Source organism: Notamacropus eugenii, chromosome 4, assembly GCF_028372415.1.
Source record: "Notamacropus eugenii isolate mMacEug1 chromosome 4, mMacEug1.pri_v2, whole genome shotgun sequence".
Taxonomy (NCBI): domain Eukaryota; kingdom Metazoa; phylum Chordata; class Mammalia; order Diprotodontia; family Macropodidae; genus Notamacropus; species Notamacropus eugenii.
Genome location: NC_092875.1, coordinates 437,045,046 through 437,059,968, shown reverse-complemented (window position 1 = coordinate 437,059,968; position 14,923 = coordinate 437,045,046). Strand labels below are relative to the sequence as shown.

At 37.3% G+C, this 14,923-nt stretch overlaps 1 long non-coding RNA gene across 1 annotated transcript in view; it reads right to left on the bottom strand.

Moving 5' to 3' along the window:
• The window catches only part of LOC140501907 (uncharacterized), a 79,590-nt gene that overhangs the window by 5,090 nt on the left and 59,577 nt on the right, over window positions 1-14,923 (bottom strand). Inside the window, exon 3 of the long non-coding RNA XR_011966412.1 lies at window positions 8,889-8,983. This is a non-coding gene — a long non-coding RNA (uncharacterized lncRNA). The remainder of the gene's footprint in view (window positions 1-8,888; window positions 8,984-14,923) is intronic.

Below are 14,923 nucleotides of genomic sequence, written 5' to 3'. Positions count from 1 at the left end.
CTATCAGTGAATCTCTTTGGGATCTGTGGGACTCCTGGTTAAAAACCCTTGTTCTAGAGACTCTCCACTGCAACATCCAGAATTTTCCCCAATAAACATTTTGAGACAAATTCCTGGCTATATGCTATCCTACTTGCTGGGCACATTGTGTGTGTGTGTGTATGCATGTGTGTGTGCATGTGTGCACAAACAAATATAACAAACTTGTACAACAAATTATTGTCATCCTTCAAAGTAGTCATCTTGAAATGTCATATTCTTAATTCAACACAGACATGCCAATGCTTTCTTTTAAAATAATATTTGTTTTTCAAATAAATTTTGTTTTTTTAATTAACAAGTATTTATTTCCCCAACTCCCACTACTGTCCTTCCTCCCAAAAATAAACTTTTGTAATGAAAATGCATGGTCAAGTAAAACAAATTCACACACTGACCACATCCAAAAATTTGCAGGACCTTGAGCATATTTAGTCCATTATCTCTTTGCTGGGAGGAGGCTAGCATTTTTCATCATCGGTTTTCTGACAACACTCGGCCTGTACCTCAAAGAGATCAAAGAAAGAGGAAAAGTTCCTATATATTAAATATGTGCGTGTGAGTGTGTATAAACTCTTTTTGTTATTGTTATTATTGTCAATGAACTGGATACTAAGAAAGTGTCCCTCAGTTGTGGAATGGTTAAATAAATTATGGTATGTAAATATAACATTGTACTATAAGAAATGACAAAAATTCATTTCAGAGAAACCTAGGAAGACTTGTATGAACTGATTCAGAGTAAAATAAGCATGTCCCTGTCTTCAACCTATTATTGTGGGAACACTTAAACTAATTCATTCCATTTTGGCTCCAGTCACTATCTTTATGACAAGGTCATGGACTGGTGGTTAAGAAGTTCTTTATTGCTTATAACCGAAGATACTATCCAATTTGTTAACCCATCTTATTGACAAATTCATCCTCAAGGGCATCTAGAGGTGACAATCTGCATAGAAGGAGTAAGTATCCTTGATGATGAAGAGATCCCAAAGATGTTTTGAGTAATGGTAGGATCTCTAGAATAAGCATATAACTTTAAAATGACTGTTTTGAAAGGAATGCCACTTATTTGGGTGTACAACTTCTGTTGTATTTATAGGTTTTTTAATCACATTGCTTTATGATCACCATGTATTTCTAGGCACAGTAGAATTGCCAAGTTGAGTCATCCAATACAGGGAGTTTGCCAAGGAGGTGATTTTGGGCCACTCACTGGAGCAATTTGAATGGAGGAAGTTTTAAGATTAGGAGAACTGATCTGTTTCTCCTACCTGTTTCAACTTACACATTTAACTTCAATGGCTTCTCTAAATGAGCAATTATGTGGTAAACATGAAGAAAGGGGAAAAGAAAAAACACACATAAGGTTTACATATCCAACATGATTTTATAAAGGATATTCTTTATAGCCATCTGGAGATAGTACAAATACTGTGGTCCTCAAAGACTTTGTCAAGGTTCGAGTTGTAGAATATGCAGATCTGAAGATGATTTCCTAGTTATTCCCTTTTGTGTGGGAAAAGTACCATCTCTGACATGTTAACAAACTTCCCTTCCTGGGGGTTCAAGGGTGGTAACTCATGGGAAAACAAGATGCTGCATGTTTCCTTCACTTCAGAACTATGCTTTGGCTTTTTGAGTCTTGTAATTGTTTGGAAGGGTTTGGGTCTTGTTAGTGTTTGAGAGGGAAAAGGAAGGAAAACTAGTGAGGAGAGATTGACTCATCCTAAGGCCAGTTCTGGGCCTGTTCTCATAAAGATAGGATCCTATTCTTCATGGGCTTGGCTCAACTTCTGAGAAAAATTCCCCTGCACAGGTGGTCATGAACTTGTATAAAAAACAGAGATGCCAAAGTTTGTTCATGACCAGAACTTTGGATTTAACTCCTAACTCTTATGCAGTCTTCAGCCTATAAAGCAATTTAAAATTTAAATTGGGATATCTAACAACCATGAGATGGACCAACAAGTTATTTTACAGAGGACCAGAAGAATCTTTAATGTAAAAGAGTATGATTATTCTCCCTGAAGTTTATCTTAAAGGTCAGTTGAGATTTAGTTCTTCTTAGTAGCCATTTATGGTGCTGTCACTCACAAATTTGTCCAAACCCTTTTGGAATAATTCTTTTTTCCTATCAGTTCTACCTTTTAGTGGAGAGAGGAAAGGGGAAGAAGGGGAAGAGAAGGGAACAATATCCACAAGTTTAATATTCACCATTTTTAGTACTTGACTTTGTTGTTCCTAAATTATTTTCTTTCAAAAGGTGCCATGGCTCTTTGCCTTTAAAAAAAAATTGTTAGCATGTTGTTCTCCCTCATGTTATTTGTGACTTTAATCCTACCTCCTAAGCCTTCATCTCTCCAAACTGCTAAATTCTAATCTTTCTAGCTTGTTCTTATATAGCAGCTCCTTGTTTCTTCTAGTCATTTTAGTTACCATTTTCTGGACATGTTCTATTTATTTCATGTTTTTAAGTATAGAAATGACATTGTTTTATCAAAATGAAAGTTTCTAATGTCATAGAGATAGAAGAGACCTTGGAAATAAATATATTCTAGTATATTTAAAATATTCTTCTTAATGATATTCAACCTTGTATTGGTCTTTTTTTAACAGGACATACTGATCCAGTATCCTCTGGGAACAAACTATTATGACTCTCTGGTCCTTTTTCCAACAATTGAATAGAATATTTATGAAGAAATTATGTGCCAATCACAATGCTAAGACTATAGATAGAAAAGCAAGTCAATGCTCAGTCTCAAAGAGCTTACCTTCTAATTGGAGTAAATACAGCATTTGAAGAGCATGGCTACTGGGCAAACAGAAAGACCCAGAGATCCTCAAGGTTCAGTAGCAACATAGATGATAATGCCTGGGGAATCTGGATGGTGCAGGGTAGAAGATAAGACCCAGTGATCCATAGGATCAAGTCATAGGCTAGATAAGGTTTCATGGTCCTCTATCTTACTGCAAGGATTACAGCTAGTCATTCTCTGCTCAACAAAGAAGCATCAGAATATTCTTTATAGTCAATTGGAAATGGGAGGAATGCTACAATCCTCAAAGTCTGCAGTCCAGATTGAAATGGTATTAAATTAAAATTGTGGAGAAGGAAGAAAATTGCCTACAAGAAAACCGTCCCTAAAACTGTCTCCACTGTATTGTAACTGATGGAAACTTTCATGGCATAACTTGGTTTACTTATCCCTAAGCGCATTACTTCTTTTCTGCCTACTCACGCAGACCCAAAAGATGTTACTCTACTCTATTGTCACTACTACAAAGGAAGAGTTTGATGTTATGGAAGGAATGCTTAAAGTGGGACAGGAGAGAGAAAAGAATCTGAAGAGACAGGGGAATATTAACCTGTGTACTAAGACTATTTAAAGGAAGAATGTGATCATCAGAAGCAAAGGAAGAAGAATCATTGAACTTTTGGAGTTAAGTGGTAGTTTCTGAGTTGTTAGGCAGCTAGATGATTCAGTGGATAGAACACCAGGCCTGGATCAAGAAGATGTGAGTTAAAATCCTGCCTCAGATACTTACCATCTCTGTGACCCTGGGCAAGTTTGCCTCAGTTTCTTCATCTTTAAAGTGGGGACAATAATAGCACGTACCTTCCAGGGTTGTTGTCATGATCAAATGAGATAAAAATTGTAAGGCATGTAGCATAGTGCCTGGTACGTAGTAAGTACTATATAAATGTTAGATAGTATTATTATTTCTATTATACAATAGTATAACATACAATATATACAATAGTAAGGGTATTGGGCTTTTGCAGCTCACAAAGAGCAAGAGATTTTAAGTGGCCTAGAGATATTTGGAAGAGTCATGAAATTAGCTAATGATTTATAGAAATAATGAAGTTGCACTTGGGCATAAATTGTCCTGCCAGGAATTTTTGAAACAGAAACCAACCCTGGTGAGTGATTTTGGCAGAAAGAGATCTCAGTGACTAGAGTAGAATTTCTGCTGAGACTTAGATAATAGAACTGGGGAGGCTTCCCACTAATCCTATGGTAAAGGTCTGAAGGAGTCTGAATCAGCAGTGGAGGCAGTGGAAACTGACCAAGCAGAGAAGCCTCATCCCATCAAGGACTAGGACAAAACTATCAAGAGAAGATATCAAGAGATCAGTAGCATTGGGAAATGACCCTTCTGAAGGTTCTTTGTCATTGTTAGCATTCCTCATTAATGGAATGTGTATTTGTAGGAGAGTATACCCTTGCTTTGGGGAAAATGTGCTAATATAAATACTATACTACTTCATTAAATGTCTTTAATTGTGTCAACCAAATGGCTAAAAAAAACATCAAAGAGGACTGAAGCTATGAATGTAGACTAACAGAATACCTGGGGTATTCATCCTCCAAGGAACCACAACCTGGTATAAGTGTAAGGGTCTTTCCACACCAGTAGTTGGACATTTTGACAAAAAAGATTCTCATGCTCCAGAAGAGGATGATGAAGTACATAGATGCAACCAAAAGAGTTTGGATACTATTCAGAGAAAAAAAGAGATATGAACTGATGGTTTGCAGCTCACTAAGAAGTGACTAAGGAGGGGTGCTAAGTTGACCATAAACTGATCAGACTAAAATGGGTGTTTCAGAGGCATTTCCCTTGAACTTATTGGCCTAAAGTTACCACTCATCCAGACCTGACAGTTCTGATGATCCCTACCCACTTCTGATGATTCATTTGGAAACAAATCATAAGAATTACTAAGTCCTGGGTAGGAAATTGAAAACAATTTAAAGTGACTCATAGGCAGTATTTTCATCACCACTAGGGTGTCTAAGTAAAAAGATGGTATTTGAGAATGAAATTTGGACTTCTGTATCACACCTTAAGATACAGGTATAATCTTTTATTGGTCAGGAATAGTATTTATCTAATAAGGGCAGTTAAGAATATAGCTACCAAAAGACATAAATATGATCAAGGCCTTTATGCTAAAATTTTAAGGAAGGAAGAAAACTTTCTATAAAAATCTGTCAAACTGGAAACCAAAATTAAGATCCAATGCAGAAAGAATACCAGTGGAGAGGCCCCAATAATCACAACTGATTACTTAACAAGCATTAATTGTTTATCTACTATAGGCTTATTTATTAGATATAAATATTGTCCTTACTAGGAAATTCTTCCAATTAGACAGCAAATGAACTACAAATTGATCTAGAAAATGTAAAGACATTTTTCCACCTGCAGTAAAGTCAGGACCACTGGTAGCCATGTGCTATAACGAAACATTGTTTAAGACTTGATGCTTAATGATTTTCTTTTTCACTGTCTCAATAAACTTGATTAAAACATTCTGCAATCAACAAATGTGTCCACTACTACTAACTAATCAGGTATCATTTATACGATGCTTTAGTGTTTACTTAGTGCTCTACGATCATTACTGCATTTTATCCTCACAACAACCCTTGGGAGGTAGATGCTACCATTATACCCATTTTACAGATAAGAAAACTGAGGCAGAGAGGGTTAAATGACTTGCCCAGAGTCACAAAGCCAATAAGCGTCTAAGGCTGGACTTAAACTCAGGTCTGCCTGATTCCAGGTCCAACCCTATCTACTGTGCTACTTAGTAGTCAATATCTCTCTGTCCTAGATATTTTGTTACCTGTTAGAGGTACAAAAGTGAGATGGTCCCTACTTTTAAGGGGTTTATAATCTAATGGGAAACACGTAGGCATATAAGTAAATACATAATAAACATAACTATTAATTATATGATAACATTATTTGAAAATAATATTAATATAAATAAGATATATACTTAGCAAATCACAGGATCCCATATTTGGAGCTAGAAGGGATTTCAGAGGTCAGTTATATAGCCCAATACCCTTTTTCAGCTGGATTCAGAGTATTTAACCTCTGTCTTTATCTTTTCTAAGGTATTCTGTTGTAGTTATTTCTACTCACAACAGTGTCCATTTTGTTATTGGTGCTGCTTGGAAAAATTATATTGGCCAAGTAGTGATACATAATGATCATTCCTTCTCACAGAAGAGACCCGGTAAATAATATCGTTTTGATTGGTGACATGAGCCTGTGGCACTCTGGCTTCACAGACTTGTGCTTACACATGAACCGCGTGACAACATCAGGCACACTACCAAGATCAGATCATTAGTTGGATGAGAGCTTTGCTAGGTTACGGGATCATGGATTTCATGTCTATTATAACAAGACCAGTGCTCTTTCCATTATATCATGGTGATTCGAAACAAAAACGGTTCATAAAGAGTTGAATTTCTAGGTGCATACTACGAAGACATTTCAATGAACTCAAGTTACAAGATCCAAAAAAAACCAATTTTCAGATACTTAAAGAATTGGTAGATATGATCAATGACCTCTGAAAGCTTATGGAAAATGGCAAAAGTCTTGAAAAAAATCTAGCAAATATTGTGGTTTTTTTCAAAAATAAATAAAAAACATTTGATATCTGCAAACTAACTCAGAGAGCTTTAATTCTATTCTTAGTAAAATTTTGGAACATGTTAGTATAGGAATGATTGATGAATATTTAAGACAGAGATTCAAGGAGAAGCATTACAGCTAAAACCCTGAATTACTACAAATAAGACAGGTCATAAAGCCTAACTCTCCAGTATAACCTAACATTCTTAAGGGCATGAACTATCCCACTTTTCTGTTTGTATTCCCAGCATCTAGCATAGTGCTTAAGGCAGAGTAGGTGCTTAATAAATGTTTGGTGATTGATTACAACTGCTAGATCATCCTCAAACTTCCTTCAGTGCCCATGGCCTCCTCACCCTGGAAAAACAAACTACCTCTTCTTAACCTAGAACATTCCCCTGTAACACTCTCCTCCTCCTGGGGCCTCTATTTTACAGAGGGGCCCAGGCCACCTTCATTCTCTTCCCAACAATATTCCTGGCTTCCAGACTTCAAAACCATGCCCCTACTACTATCTCATCCTGGAACTTCTCTCAGCCCCTGCTGACTCCTTGCTCTGGAACATACAACTCTTTGTGATCTTAACCTGGATTATCCCTAACCCTAACAACTCTGCCCTTTGCCATTCTTCTACTGACAAGCACCTTCCAGGGCCTCTATTTTATGGAGAAGTACAGGTCAACCTTCATTATTCTCCTGATTCTGGTCCTAGTTCTCAGACTTTAAAACCATGCTTCCACACTGGGTATCTCCACCCCTTTCTCTCCAGATTTTCATCTCTCTTTTATGTGATGTCTTTCCTATTAGAATGTAAGCTCCTTTAAAATAGGGACTAACTTTCTTTTCATTTATATGTGTATCCCCAGTGCTTACTCAGCACAATGCCTGGCGCATAGCAAATGCTTAATAAATGCTCATTTCCTTCCTTCCTTTTCGATAGGATTACTAGACTATAAGATTAGAGAAATGCCATTGTATGTAAGGTGGATTTTAGTTTGTGTAAAGTGAATTTTTGTGATTATTTCTTAGAGTTCAGTGTCCATCCACAGCCATAACAATCTCCTGCTCCCAGGTACTAGATGAGTCCCCACAGCTATGGTTCAGAGCATCTCCACCATGCTTGTGCGGCATTATGTAATGGTAAATAATATAAACATCCACTGTGGCTGCTCAGTCAGATACAGGGATGCGGTGATGTCACCTTGGGAGGCTGCTGCTGGCAACATGCCTTCTTTGTTAGTTGGTCTATAAAGCAGGTGGTCACTGGTCAAGGGATGGGGAGCCTTAGGGTTGAGTGCATAAGCTGGAATGCTGTATGTGCCTTGACTGACCCCCATCCACGCTTGAGGGGAATCTGTTTGCCTCAACTGGCCCACTGAGGTTGAGGAGATTTAGGGGAAGCACAAGTTGTGCCTGTCTCAATTGATCCCATTGAGAGGTAGCGGTAGTTGCCCCCAGCCCTTGACAGCCCCTGTGAGAAGTGTGTTTAGGGAATGCCGTAAGAGTTTGTGCTCTCTTTATCAGTGACCTCTTCTGAGAAAACTAGACTAGAATAAAGTGAGATTATTAACCCCTTCTTAGTGTCTTTTCTGTCTGAGCAAAGCAAGAGTGAACCTGTGCTAGCAGCTCTCAAGTGTGCTGTGTTTATCTGTCTTACAAGAATACACAAAGTATGCTTGGATTTCAGCAAGGCATCTGACAAAATCTCTAAGGTCAATTTTGTGGGCAAGATGGAAAGACATGGGCTAGCTAGCCCACGATAATATGGTTAACTAGATCCAGAACTGAATGACAAGACACAGGAATCTTTAATGGAACAGATATTTCTCAGGTTGTGTCCCACGGATCTGTTCTTAATCCTATTGTGTTCAACATTTTTTACATGATTTGAAAGAAAACAAATGACATACTTTTAAAATTTGCCAATGACACAAAGCTAGGAGGAACAGCTACAATACTAGATAATAGTTTTGGGTTCCAAAATACCTCCACAGTCTAGAACCAAAACCTATAAAAATCAATTTGTTAGCATTAGGTTTTATGAGGTTAATAGAATTTTTTTCTAAAATTCTTATCCTTAGCTTCAAAAAAAAAAGTCACCTAAATGCAGGAAGTGGGAAATGCAGCTAGACAACAATTTGTATAAAAAAGATCTGAGGATATTAGTATACTGCAGTCTCAATATGAGTCAACATTGGCACATAACGGCAAAAAAAAAAAAAAGCCAATGACAATTTTGGGTTGCATTAATAAAAGTAAAATGTTCTGAAGAAAGATGGTCATAGGTGTATTCTGGAGCTAGCTTGAATGGGCTCTCAAGAGCCAATTGTTAAATTTTCAGTGTGAACATTTACAGCTGAGAAACCAGCTACAAATTAAGGCTTGATTTAACAGCATACCTGTGGAGGAGATCATCCTGTTATTGTCTAAGCAGGTCAGATGTCTTCAGTTCAGGGTGCTCCATGTTGGAAAAGATACCTCTGTGCTGAAGTTTCTATAAAAGGGTAATTAAGGTAGTATGATCACAGTCAAACATGACAAACAGTTACTCTTTGGATGAACTATTTGTCCTGTAAAAGAAAAAACTTAGAAGGAACATGAAAGTATTTATTTTGTGGAAATTTGATTAAACTTGTTCAGATTGGTCCCAGAGGAGAGAATTAAGAGCAATGGGTAGAAATTGCTAAGTGAAGAATTCAGTTCAATTTTAAGAGGACAAATTTTCTCAAATGAAAGGTACCCAGAAATGCAAAGAGCTTCCTTTGGTGGTAGTGGATTCCCAAACACTGGAAGTCTTAGCAGAAGAATGACCACTTCATTGGAATATCATAGAGGAGATTCTTTGTCATGGAAAAGGTCTCTGTGGTTCATTTCAACTCTACTTCAACTCTACATTTCCTTCAATTCACAGTCATAAATTGGCTTCATTAATTGTTTTCTTTTTAAAAATGTTTTAGATATATTTTATAATATGCTTATTATAAAATATAAATTTTAAATATATTTCCCAATTACATTAAAAAATTTAAACATACATTTTTTTTAAAAATTGAGTTCCAAACTATGCCCAAAGGGCTACAAAAATGTGCATACCCTTTGACTCAGCAAGATCGCTTCTAGGACTGTATCCCCAAGAGATCATAAAAATGGGAAAGGGTCTCACATGTACAAACATATTTATAGCAGCACTCTTTGTAGTGGCCAAAAACTGGAAATCAAGGGGGAATGTCTGAATAAACCATGGTATATGAATGTAATGGAATACTTTTGTGCCTTGAGAAATGATGAACAAGAAGACTTCAGAGAGGCCTGGAAAGACTTATAGGATCTAATGCTGAGAGAAAGGAGCAGACCCAGGAGAACTTTGTGCACAGCAATGACCACAGTGTGCGAGAGTTTTTTCTGGTAGACTTGGATCTTCATAGCAACACAAGGACATAAAAAAAAAAAAATTCCCAATGGTCTTCTAAGGCAAAATGCCTTCCACATTCAAAGAAAGATCTATGGAATTCAATCACAGAATGTAGCAGATCATTTGTTTGTGTGTATGTGTGTGTATTATGTTTTGGTTTGTAATATGATTTCTCCCATTTATTTTAGTTCTCCTACACAGCATGACTACAATGAAAATGTATTCAATAGGAATGTATGTGTAGATCCTATATAGAATTGTATGCCGTCTTGGGGAGGGAGGGAGGTGGTAGGGGGGGTGAGTAGAGGGAAAAAAATCTAAGTTTTATGGTAGTGATTGTAAAAATAAAAAAAATTTTAAAACTGAGTTCCAAATTAGTTAGCATTTTTATAGTATTTTGAGGCTTTAAATGTGCTTCATAATTATCATCTCATTTTATTCTCACACAGTTCTGTGATGTAGGTTCTGTTATTATCCCCAGTTTACAGATGAGAAAATTGAGGCAGGCAGAGGTTAATTGACTTGCCCAGGATCACACAACTAGTAAATGTCTGAAGTCTGCCTGACTGCAAATCTAATACTCTATCCATTGTGCCAGACATATTTCAGAAGAATTTCAAAATCCTGGAATTTCATCATCATGGGGGAGGGGAGGAATTAGTCAGCAATGTAATCTGAAAGGAAACAGTTTTTTGTTCACAACATTTTTTCCCCCTTGGCTAACCATGGGTTATCATAAAACTGTTAAGATAAGGGAATATCTAAATGTACTTTGAAATTTGAGGCCTCATGTGACTCTTATGTTGACCTATGAGAATGTGAGGATTTTCTCTGTCAGATAAGTATAGAGTGGAGGTTGTGCCTACCTGTGATAAAACACTCCTAATGCAGAGTAATGGAAAGCATGACAATGGGTCTGTCAAGGTATCCTCATATTCAGGTAACTGCAAAGACCAGTACTACACATTTCCACACTTCATTGTTCCCGTTATCTAATGTGTGTTGTCTTATTGCTATATCTAGACTTCCAGCTTGGTGCTTAATAAATGTTGCTTCTGATCATTGTATAGCCTCCCAGCTTAGCAGGTGTCACTATGCCAGCCTGACTTTTCCTGACCCCATGAACCATAGCACTCCAGACCCTTCCATTCTTCACTATCTCCCAAAGTGCGTCCAAGCTTACGTCCATGGCTTCTATATCCATCTCATCCTCTCCTTCTGCCTTCAATCCTTACCAATATCAGGATCTTTTCCAATAAGTCCTATCTTCTCATTATGTGGCCAAAGTTTTCAACTTCAACTTCATTATTTAACCTTCCAGTGAATAGTCTGAATTAATTTATTTCAGTATTGTTGGCAAGGTGATATCTCTGTATTTTAGTATGCTTTCCAGATTTGCCATAGCTTTCCTTCCAAGGAGCAAACGTCTTTTAATCTCATGACTGCAGGTGCCATCTGCAGTGATCTTTGAGTCTAAGAATATAAAATCTGACACTACTTTTGTTTCTTCTCCTTCTATTTGCCAGGAAGTGATGGGACCAGTTTCCGTAATGTTAATTGTTTGTTTGCTTTTTTAATGTTAAGTTTCAAGCCAACTTTTGCACTCTCTTCTTTTACCCTCATCAAGAGTTTCCGTAATTTTTCTTCACTGTCTGCCATTAGAGTGCTATCATCTGTATATCTGAGACTGTTGATATTTCTCCCTGCAACCGTGATTCTGGCTTTTGATTTGTCAGGCCTGGCATTTTACGTGATGTACTTTGCATATAAGGGAAAGAAATAAGATAACATTATTGTGTGATTATGGTTTGTCCTTTGTTCTCGAAGAGGACCCTGACATCAGGGAGATGATGACTGACTTGTAACTGAATTGTATTTTAGCAAGGAAGGGCTATGCAGTCACCAGTTCACTTTCCCCTCCAGAGACATTGGGGTCTAGTGACCAAATATAGATCACGTTGACCGGACATGGCCCAGGATGCAGTGGGAGACTTTAACCTTTTGAAGCTAAGGACTTTTCCAGTTCTCACTTTGACTGAGGCAATAACCATTCTGTGAATAGGCCTCTTTAAAAAGTGAGTGAGTCAAGGGATCGCCCCTTTAATAAATAAACAAATAATCAAACTGGGAAGGGAAGACTCTCAGGGTTGCTGGCCAAAAGAGAAAGAAAGATAGAAAACTATCTATATTCATTCTGAGACAGGAGGGCCCCCCAAAATAACCATTAAGCGGTGCTTAGACAGTGACCTATTGTCTAAACAATGTGATCCAGAGTGAATGGGTTTTAAGGCATGGTCTTAGTAAGCTCCAAGTCAATTAGGTACGTTTTAGCTATCAAAATTAACCTTCCTTTGGGCAGAACACCCTGAGGAGAGGAAAGGAGAGGAGAGAAGAAGAGAGGAGAGGAGAAGAGAGGAAAGGGGAAGGAAGGAGAGGGGAGGGGAGGGAGGAGAAGCTGAGTTGCCCAACAAGAACTGGTCAGAATTCTGCATTCATTTGCATATATCTTTCCCTTTCTCCTTTCCCTTTTGTTTTCCTTTTTTCCTCAGCTATTTGGAAAGCCTCATCAGGTAACCATTTTGCTTTCTTGTTCTTCTTTTTCTTTGGGAATTCTTTGTTGTGTTTTGGTTTTTTGTTTTGTTTTATTTTTACTGCCTCCTATACAATATTGTGAACCTCTGCCCATAATTCTTCAGGCACTCTACCAGATCTAATCCCTTAAATCTATTCATCACTTCCACTTCATATTTATAAGGGATGTTATTTAGTTCATACCTAGATGGTTTAATAGCTTTTCCCCACTTTCTGCCATTTAAGTCTAAATTTTGAAATAAGAAGTTCGTAATCTGAGCCACAGTCAAACTCCAGTTCTTATTTTAACTGACTGTATACAGCTTCTCCATCTTTGGCTGAAAAATGCATAATCAATTTGACTTCTCTGTTGGTGTCCAGGAGTAGAGTCACCTTTTAGGTTGTCAAAAAAGAATGTTTGCTATGATCAGTGAGTTAACTTGACAAATCTCTATTTGTCTGTGCCCTGCTTAATTTTGTACTCCAAGGTCAAACTTACCTATTATTCCTATTATCTTCTGCTTTCCTACTTTAGCATTTATGATGAATGTGACATATTTTTTAATGTTATTTCTAGAAGATGTTGTAGGCTCTCATAGAACTGAGCCAACCATCTTGGCCTTTTTGGCATCGGTGATTGGAGCATAGAGTATTATTACTGAGATGTTGAATGGTTTGCGTTGGATTCGAACACATATCACTCTGTCATTTTTAAGATTATATCCCAGTACTGCTTTTCTTACCTTTTTATTAGCCATAAGGGTTACTCCATTTCTTCTTAAAGATTCTTGCAATAGTGGTATATATAGTGATCACTTGAATTAAATACAACCACAAATTCACTGATCCCCAAGATGTCCATGTTTAATCTTTCTATCTTCTGTTTGACCACACTCAGCTTATATTGGTTCATAGGTCTTACATTCCAGTTTCCTACCTAGGCAATATTGATCTTTATAGCATCAAACTTTCCTTTTGTCATCAGACACATTTGCAGCTGTTTCCTTTCAGCTTTGGCTCAGAAGCTTCATTCTTTCTGGAGCTACTTGTAACTGTCCTGCTCTTCTCCAGTAACTTGTGGAGTCAAATATGAAGCACCCAACTAATACTTGATTGCCTGAAGAGAAGCAACTCCAAGGGAAAGTTTGATTGGATCAAGTTTACACTGCTTCCAAAGAGTATAGATTTGTAGATTTGCCTGGTGAGTTTGTTTTTATCCTTGTTGCTAAACAGGATCACTTAAGAAAAGCTGGACAATTATGACTACAATAACCCCCAAAGCTTTGTCAGGCATTTTAAAGAACTCAAGCAATTACGCTGCTACGCATACAGAATCTCTAGCTAACTGAGTTACTTTGAAGTAACCTCTCTTTCCTTGCCCAGGCCACAGACCTGCTCCTGACTAGACTAACACAAACTACTCTTCAGCAGACCAGGCTTTCAGAAGTCTGTCCAGGGGACTGTTAACACCACTGCCAACTCTGTTCTGAAGGCTGTTGCTTTGATTAAGTTTTTCTCCTCTTTGAACCTCTCAGCAGCTTCCCGTGGGGCCATCTTCAGACTAGGTATAAGACCTTCATCCACTGCTTTACACAACTTTGTCTGGTTGTCACAAATTATCTTACTTCTCTTATTTTTCTCTTTTCCATCATCCATTGTTTTCTACAAGATGTATTTAAGGAATGCTTTCTCAACTATTATTCCATATTCCCACCCCCAGATCTTCTTGGCCCAGTTTTATAACTATAATTCATTCCTCCCCTCCCTTGCTAATTTCCCCCATGCCTCAAAATAAACTATATCATTAGGGACCCAAAAGCTTGATAGTTGTGATTGCTTAGTTACTGCTAGAAATATTTTTAAAACTGTGGAGAGCAGGGGAGATGTTGCACTTGCTTCATTCTTTTTAAAGGGAAAATAATAAAGTGTGCAAAATGTAGGTCAATTAACTGGACTTGAATTCCTGGGAAAATTCTAAAACAGATCATGAAAGAGATTATTAGTGAATATCTAGGAAAGGAAGCAGTGAGAGCAGGTCATGCCAGACTAACCTTACTTCTTTCTTGATAGAGTTACTATTCTCCTACAGGGGGATGTTATTGATATTGTTTATGCAGATAAAATCAGGCTTTTAATTCAAAAATTATAAATATATGTGAATGAAGACAATAATACAGTTAGACGAATTTGGATCTGATTAAATGGTTAGACTCAAGAGAGAAGTGTCAAAAATGTTTTAATGTCAACTGGGCAAGACATCTCCAGCCGAATGTTATTGTGTTTATCTCTTTTCAATTTGACATTTTTATCATTAACTTATCAGATTTGTAGATGAAACAAAACTAGAAGATGTAGCTGATATACTGGATAAGAGTGAAAATTCAAAAAAGATATTGACAGGCTAGAGTAGGGTTTCCTATACTTTACTGTGTACAATGTTCAGCTGGTTCT